Genomic DNA, 8,439 nt, shown 5'->3' with positions numbered 1-8,439 from the left:
ATTGTGTTTGTATTCATCCCCCTCTCCTTCTACAAATTGTTTCTCTTCTTGTAGACCCTTACGGGACCAACAGTGGATAATGAACAGCACTCTTTCCATTTCATCATCTTATTCCATTTCCATCCAATAGCCCTCGGGAAGGAAGGACAATAACGGAAAAAAAAAAAAAAAAAGTTGGTTCCATGCAATCCCTCCAAGATCCATATCTGGTAGGTTATGAAAAAATAGATGGTGAGAGAATGCAAATTTATCAGAAAATAAGATATTTAAAAAACTTTATAATCGATCTTGAAGGCATATATGAACCCATATAGTGTATACTTGGAGGGCGGCCAATTTTTTTTGTCTGCGCCACTCGAAAGCATTTTTCAGCTGTGGATATGTCAGACGCCATATGTATGAGCCCCGTGGGTATCGGTTCCAGAACTCCAGATTATCAACCAGATACAAAATCCAGTCTTCAATATTGTGGTTCTTCTTTCGTCCCAAAAAAAACGAATGGAACATGACTACGAGGCAGACACGCACCGCGTCATCTTCTGATATATTACTTAAGTCGGACATTTTATTTTTAAAATGTTCGACTTTAGTATTATAAAGACTGTTAGGAAACAATCTTCTAATAATATTGGGGATGGTACAATGTGACGGGCGAAGTTCCGGCCCAAATCTTAAACCCGTGATCAGACAGAACTCATGTCTGCCGAACCGTAAATGGAACCCTCCAACCTTATAATAGATTTCATCAGATTGAGAAGGGAAAGAGGGGTCCTCACATCGCACCATCCAGTTAATTAATGAGGAGTCCGAATAATGGTGAGATAAATTCAACCATGGGCCGAAACATGTATAACCTCATTTCATTATTTGTTAATGCTACGTTAATATCTCTAATGGTTAAGGTCTGAGCCCTTAAAGTCAGTAAAGACTCGTAAAACACTTGGAAAAAAATTAAAAACAAATTAATTTGTATAATATATATATATATAAGCTAGTGGTGTACCCGCACGATGCAGTGCGGATGAATCACAATTCTAAAACATTAGTTTAGTCTTGAATCATGAATTTGTGAGGTTATTTTGCAAGTCAACTAATATATAAAGTTTAAGATTAATATGGTGTATTAGCAATATTGAATGGAAACATAAAGTTGAAGATCATCTAATGGTTTTGTCAATAATCACCAAGGTGAAAATGCAAGAAAACATTATTGTCGCATCCCAAAAATAGCCGATTGTGTAGTTTCTTTTTCAAAATCGCAACTGAGAGAGAGGCAACATCTTGTATGGATGCAAAAAGAACTCCATATATCAAACATAAATTTGGATCAATTTAGGTACAAAGGTGAGTAAGCATTTGATCCTCAAAGTGTTGGTTTCAGAATGGAAAAGATGTTGACCAACATAAGCTGAAAACATTAGTTAGTTTATACATGATTTCTTAGTTGGGAGAACTTACTCGCTATGGTTAGAAGAACATGGATCAATTTTAATGCTTGCACTATCTGAATACATTGTAAATTCCAGGACAATGGGTGTTATTGGGCTTAATGCAACGTATGAAATGCAATCTCGTATTCGTCAAACATTTTATTAATTGGAATAACTGGCCCTGAATATAGTGCAACTTATCAGTGAGTGTACCCGAATAATAAAGAATTAAAACATGCTACAACAAAATGGAATTTAATCAAATCATAAAGGCATTAGCCATATATGGTTACACAATCCTACGATTATTCCAGACCCAAAATATATAGAAACCTATTTATATGAAAGCATATAGAGCCTGTTGTCATATTGAAAAGGATAACTACAAAAATTTGTCTTCAAAGAAGCTACCTTAAATTTTGACATGACACTAAGCTTCTGGGAATCCACTCCACCTGATTTATTTAGTGAACCAGCCACAGGCTTCTCAGGCTGAGAATGCATATTCGAGGCAAATATCTAAGAAAGTTTGCATTTGCATGAAGACAGAAGTTGAATGGAATCAAAATGCAATAACACGATTTTTTTTCCAGGAACCCGGTTGTATCATAAGTAACATGAGAGGAACAAATGAGAACCTAACTTCTAGACAACAAACATGTATAAAAACTCGAAAGTATTTAACTTTTGTTCTTTTCATTCTAAACCAAATCAAACCAATTTTTTTTTTTTGGGGTACAAGTGGAATTGATATCCTTTTGCTCTTGGAAATTAGTACCTGGAAAAAACAACATTATTGATTACATTGATCAAGAACCCTACAATRAGAAACTCTCTGTATTAACATGAAAAGTAAGTAGACGGTTACTCTCGTTTGCATTTAGGTTGTTCCTCTATCAGATTTATGTAAAAATTGGTCAGTCATGTTCCTTTAGCCCCCTTTCTCTTCTAAATTGTGTCTTTGGACATCTTGTCACCGGCTATACCCGTGTGAGTACTCTATTTTTTTCTCTCTGTTATTTCTAGAAAAAGGATCAATGACATGCAAAAAGGGGTGAACAAGTAGATTAAAAAGTTTCTTTCATGAAGATGTATATTCATTGAACTCTCCTTTCAATTTCCACTTCTATTTCTTGGCAAGGGCATCTAGTCATCTGCTATCGTCATGTATGTCATAATTTTATTTCCCAGCATAATGATGAACTGTGAACGCCTTGCCTCGTTCTCCTCTAAAACAAGGATTAGACTTCAAGTGCTGTTTTAGCTTGTTGGCAAATGACGAGTCTGTTCTATTCGGGAATGTGGATTCTTCATCTAAGAGGCTTAGGGGCCGTTTACCTAAATGCTTACCCGGTGAGCGCTTACGTTAAGAACTAAAACTATAAATTATTTTACCGGGTAAGATTGTAGCACATCAAAATGGTATCGTATGCAACAATTTACCCGGTAAGYACTTACCTGGGTAAGATTCGTCACTCTCACTTACCGAGTAAGAACTCTCCATTTTTATTATTGTTCTTACCAGGTAAGATTTTTGACTCTTGCCATGTTTATCGGTAAGAAAAATTACCCGATAATAACTTACCGGGTAAGCGTTTTGTAACAGCCCCTTAGTAATCCCAATGGTTTTTGTAAAAAGACAAAACAGATGCTTGAATCACGTGGTCAAGGTCCTCGATACGGGAAATAGAAGGCATAAGATGTTAGCAAAACAGAAGTAAAGATTTTAGCAAAACAAAGAATTTTATGYGAAAAAACCTTAAAGCTATAACCAAGAGTCCATGTTGGCACCTAAAAGAAATGTATATTCTTAAATTTCAAAAAAATAAACAAAGTACCATGTGGCTAATGTTATATTGCTAATCAAGTATCCACTCCATCCATCTTGTTTATGTGGTTTATCCCAAGCTAGGGCAAAAACAGAGGTATGGTAGTGTTTGCAGGCCAAAATAATAATAAGTTATCCTTACTGAAATTGAACCTCACATAAATTTGTTAAGGCATAATCCACATAACGATGCACTACATTAGCACATGAATTTTTTGTGTTACATAAGCAAGAGTTGGGATGCAGTCCCCAAGTGGTGCACAAAATCAGTGACCTGCCACCGAGGAATAAGTGTGGATCTTCATACTCTCCTAGACGAGTACAGGGTAAAGAAGTTAATATGAAAATTTGGCTACAACAAACACCAACACAAAATGTAAATTGCTAGGGTTTTGAAATGGAAATGGACAATACCTCAGAGAAACCGCTAGGGAGACACGAAATGTAAATCAATACCTCAGGGAAATCGTTGTTGAAAAACAATACTCCAAAACCCTGGTTACATGCACAATCGTCTTGGGAGCCATGAATTTGAAGTCTAAAATCGTCCATTTGTGCAAAGTAGCAGCAGGACTGCAAGAAAGCAAGCTTTGACCTTACCAATTTCAAAGAGGAAAACAGTCGTCTTGGACCCGAATTTGAAGTCTGAATTGTGGAAAGTAGCAGTATTGTAAGAAATTTGACCATACCAATTTCAAAGAGGAGAGCTGGAAAAGGGTCTGCTATAGAAGAAAGTAAGGTTTGACCTACCACCAAAAGGGTTTTCTTAGAGAAGTCTGAATTGTGAGATAAGGTTAATGCATCAAAAACTTGTACATCATGCTTTATGAATTGCAATTAAGAGTTTTTTAAATTTGTTGCATAAAACCATTGTAACTTATGCTTAGTAACTTGTATTTAAGACTTTGTCTTAAATGGTTATATATGTAGTATAGATAGATAAATACGTACATATATATACGTATATATATACGCATATATATATATACGTGTATGTATTTATGTCCACTTATTGAAAGAAATAGCTGCAAACCCATCGTCTTCTCAAACAATGCCTACCAGGATGAAGGCTTCGATTGAAAAAGCCGAAGCGGAGATTAAGAAGATCACCGATGATTGGTGGGCTAACAGGGAGAGACAAAATAAACACGAAGAAGCGATTAAAGAAAAGAAAAAAGCTATCAAGCAATTGCAAAAAGAGATTCGAGCTGAGGAAAAAAATTGTGAAGGACATCGCAGATGGGTACCCCGTGATGCAAGAAATGATTAATGAAAAACAATACTGGATTGAATCTTGCAAACAACTTTACCCAAAAGGAAACTAACAAGAATGTTATGTACTAATGTTTTTGTTGTCGTTGATGTTTTTTATTTTAATGTTACGTCTGAATGTTGTTGTTTCAGTTGATTCGTCTATGTATTGATGGTTAATGTTCATGTACTTCTAAATCAAACTGCCATTTCCTATTAAAACAACAAGGCTACACTTTAAAATCGTACATTTACTTACTTAAATCGTAAGTATCAAATACATAGTCTTGTGTAGTAACCGGTTCAGACGGACCACAATCGCTTGGACGACTAACTGATCTTCGACGACTACTTGAACTTCCGTGAGTCGGCCTAGGAGCTGGCATCGGACTCGGACAATTATATCGAAACTATCCACTCTGGCCGCATCGACTGCAAGTTTTCACTATTCTTTCCTCATCTCGTGACGGGATACGATCGCGGTTACGTTGCCTGCTTTAGTTTTGTATGTCCAAGGGAGGCGGTAGGACGTTCATATGTTCGTTGGGCAACACATATTCAGCTTCTGGTGGAAGGGGAATGACTTCCTCCTCGTATGTTGCACGATAAGAGTCGGAATTGAACCAAACAGAACAGAATTGATTGTAGTCTTGAATATCTAAACTTTGAGCAATAGATATCACATGACCACAAGCTATTCCAGAAAGTTGTCATTCCATGCATGTACAAGTCTTAGCATGCAAATCACACGTTCCATTCTTATACCTGTCGTCAACTTCAAACAACAAATCGCTGATGGAATATACCTTCCAATTTGCGCTCCAATGTATTCTCTTTTCTAATTTGGCCTCCGCCCAAGGAGTCACTGCGTTCATCATTTTCTTTGCAAATACTTGATATCATTAGCATATGTTACATAATCAAACATATAGTGAAAGGATGGTTGAATTTACCTCCGTTATGCCAACGTATGAAATACCATTGTTGCAATGTCGCCCGATAAAATTCAACTAACATTGTTATTGGAAGATAGCATGCAAACCTCGTTACTGAGTTGACGGACTCAACACTATTGGAAGTCATTGCACTGTAATGCAATCCAGGAAAGTGCGATCATGCCTATCGAGCGTAGCCAACTTCCTCAAGATATTGAGCGGCTCTAGGTAGACTATGCCGCATCAAATCCATAGTAGCTTCAAAGTCCGACAACCAGTAAGCTTTGCATGCCTCCCAGAACATCCACCGTTTTCTTTTATCTTTAGTGGAGGTTAGGCGGAGGTTCTGGCTTAAGATGCCGACAACAAAGTCCGTGGTGCGCGTTAGGAAATACAATTCGTATGGCCAGGTCGATAGAGGCAGCCCTATCGGTTACGAAGGTTAAATTGGGCACATCACCGATACACTGCCTCAACTTATGTAAAAACCATGTCCATGACAGGCCACTTTTTGTCTTCCCCACTCCCATTGCAATGGGTACGATCCCATTGTTTCCATCCATGCCAACCGCTAAGAACATGGTGCCAACGTATGGCCCCTTCAGATAGGCACCGTCCATTAAAAGAAGCGGTCTCATGTGTCCTAGAAACGATCAAATCTGTAGATGAACGAGATTAAATATCTAAACTTTAGAACATAAAATTATGACAATAATTAAAAAATATGACAAAAATTATTACCGAACAACCGAGTGCGACAAACAACATGTCGAATCGTCCAAGTCCATCAACAGCGATCTTTGTCACAGTCCTCGGATTTGCTAGCTTCAAATTGTGACAATAAACCAGGAGTAGGTTAAACGACGATTCAGGGGTCCCCCTCAACAGTTGCAAGGCATACATATTTGCTCGCTATGCTTGGTTGTAGAAGATGCTAATATTGAACCGTTGGTTCACATCTTCCATGATTTTTTTTCCATGGTACACTCTCCTACAATCCTTTAAACTTCCTGCCAATATATGACCCAAAACCTTTTTATTCGCATTACGGTGGTTTGGGTGCACTTGTGACCTTGAACATGTGTGTTTATCGTGGAGCTTCCGTACCTGAAACATACTGGTACCATCGACGGAGACAGCCATTAAACGCCAATCACAGTCCGAATCTGAGTGACACACCGCCTCGTACCGGTGTTTGGATGATTTCTTTACCTTCATCTGAAAGTTTTCATGGACACACTTTAATCACACTGCGAGCTTCAGTGCTTCCTTCGAGTCAAAGGTTTGGAGAACTTTGACAAAGAATGTAGGCTGATAGGAAATGTTTCCCTATCTACTTTTGATAACTGGGTCTGGACAAGGTGTTGGGTCGTGCATACCCCAAAAACTATTCTTTACCGGCTGGATTTCTTCATCGTCGGAGTTATTGTYGTCTTCGGTATGTTCAAAGTTTCGACAACAACAGAAACATTTTCGGCCATATCTACCTCCCACAATGGTTTTGACTGTTCGGGAGATTGGATCGGGTACGGGTTGGGAGATTGGATCGGGTACGGGTTGGGAGACTACATCGGAGGCATGTTCAAATCTTGAACAAAATAACTGTCAGGTTGAACGGTAACTTTTAGTTCAAAATATGAATTTCCAGCGGCATCATAAGGGAAGAAGGTGCTTGGATTTTCACCACTTCCACCACTAGGGAAGAAAGTGCTCTGATTTACACTAGGAGCACAACCGGTAGGGAAGAGTGTGTTTGGACCATATGGGTTTTCACTGCTAACGTCGGGGAAGAGTGTACTTGGATTTTCACAGCATACAGCAATGAGGTAAGAAGTGTTTGGACCGCCTGGGTTTGCACTTGATGGATTTCCTCCATAACCTCCATCGTTGACCACAAATAGTGTCAACATTTCTTGTAAACTTTCACGAATGGGATTATGGAAGATTACAAACATCATCGTCGTCCATGAACTGATATAACGTATCGTTTTATAAAAAAAATTGAAAGGACCACGTAAACTTAACTTTTTCTTCACACGTTTGACGACTCCTGAATACGTTATTCGCGAAGACAAACGTATTGCACATGTGGGGAAGCTTAGCGGAAGGTACTCTAACACACCATTTATCTCTTGGAATAAACCGCCACTTCGAAGATACGCAAAAACATCATCACTTTGACGTGATTTCATGTTTTGTGATGGTTGATTGTATTTAATAGGTTAAAGATTGTGATAATTTATTGTGTTGAAGGGTTAAGGGTTGTGAGAGTATAATATATGAGAAGAGAAATGAAAGAGGTGTAAAAAAATTATGAAGTAGGAGGTTGGTATTTATAGTGAAATTTGTTGCACTAAAAGACAAAATAAGATTTCTTATAAGATAAGAAAAATATGTCTGATTTATGCGTTTAAAAAAATCTTCACGTAAAATCGTATTTTTATAAGGTTTACTGGTTGTGAGAGTACAAATTATTTTATTTTATTTAATAAAAACATGAAAAAGAGGTTAAAAAAACAATTCAAATATCGTCTCATTTTTTTCTAAAAACACCCCTTAATTAAAAATAGCGGTTAATAGATATTACAAAAAAATAAATAAATAAAAGTCTAGGCTGGATCGCCCCTGGGGGGCGATAGGGACGTGGATCTCCCCCCTACATGCTGGATCGCCCCTAGGGGCAATTTGGGTGTCCATTTTCGCAACAATGCTTAAAATTGGTTATTTTCTTAATGTGTATGATATAAAGTGATTGGAATGGTGATTTTCCCTTTTTTTTAATTATTTTTTTGTACTTTTTTGGTCAAAAATAAGGTGATCACCCTCATGGTTATGGATAGCCCCACATGGGCTATTCATGTGTACATTTTTGCCATTTAATGAAAAAATGGTTATTTCGTTAATATATCAGATATATTTTGATCATTTTGATGATTTTCTCTAATATATAATGTGCATAGATGTATACATAAAATATGTATATATATATATATAT

The sequence above is a fragment of the Cynara cardunculus genome (assembly GCF_001531365.2).
Source record: "Cynara cardunculus var. scolymus isolate 2C chromosome LG 6, CcrdV1, whole genome shotgun sequence".
NCBI classification, from domain to species: Eukaryota; Viridiplantae; Streptophyta; class Magnoliopsida; order Asterales; family Asteraceae; genus Cynara; species Cynara cardunculus.
Note: the sequence above shows the minus strand (reverse complement) of the source record.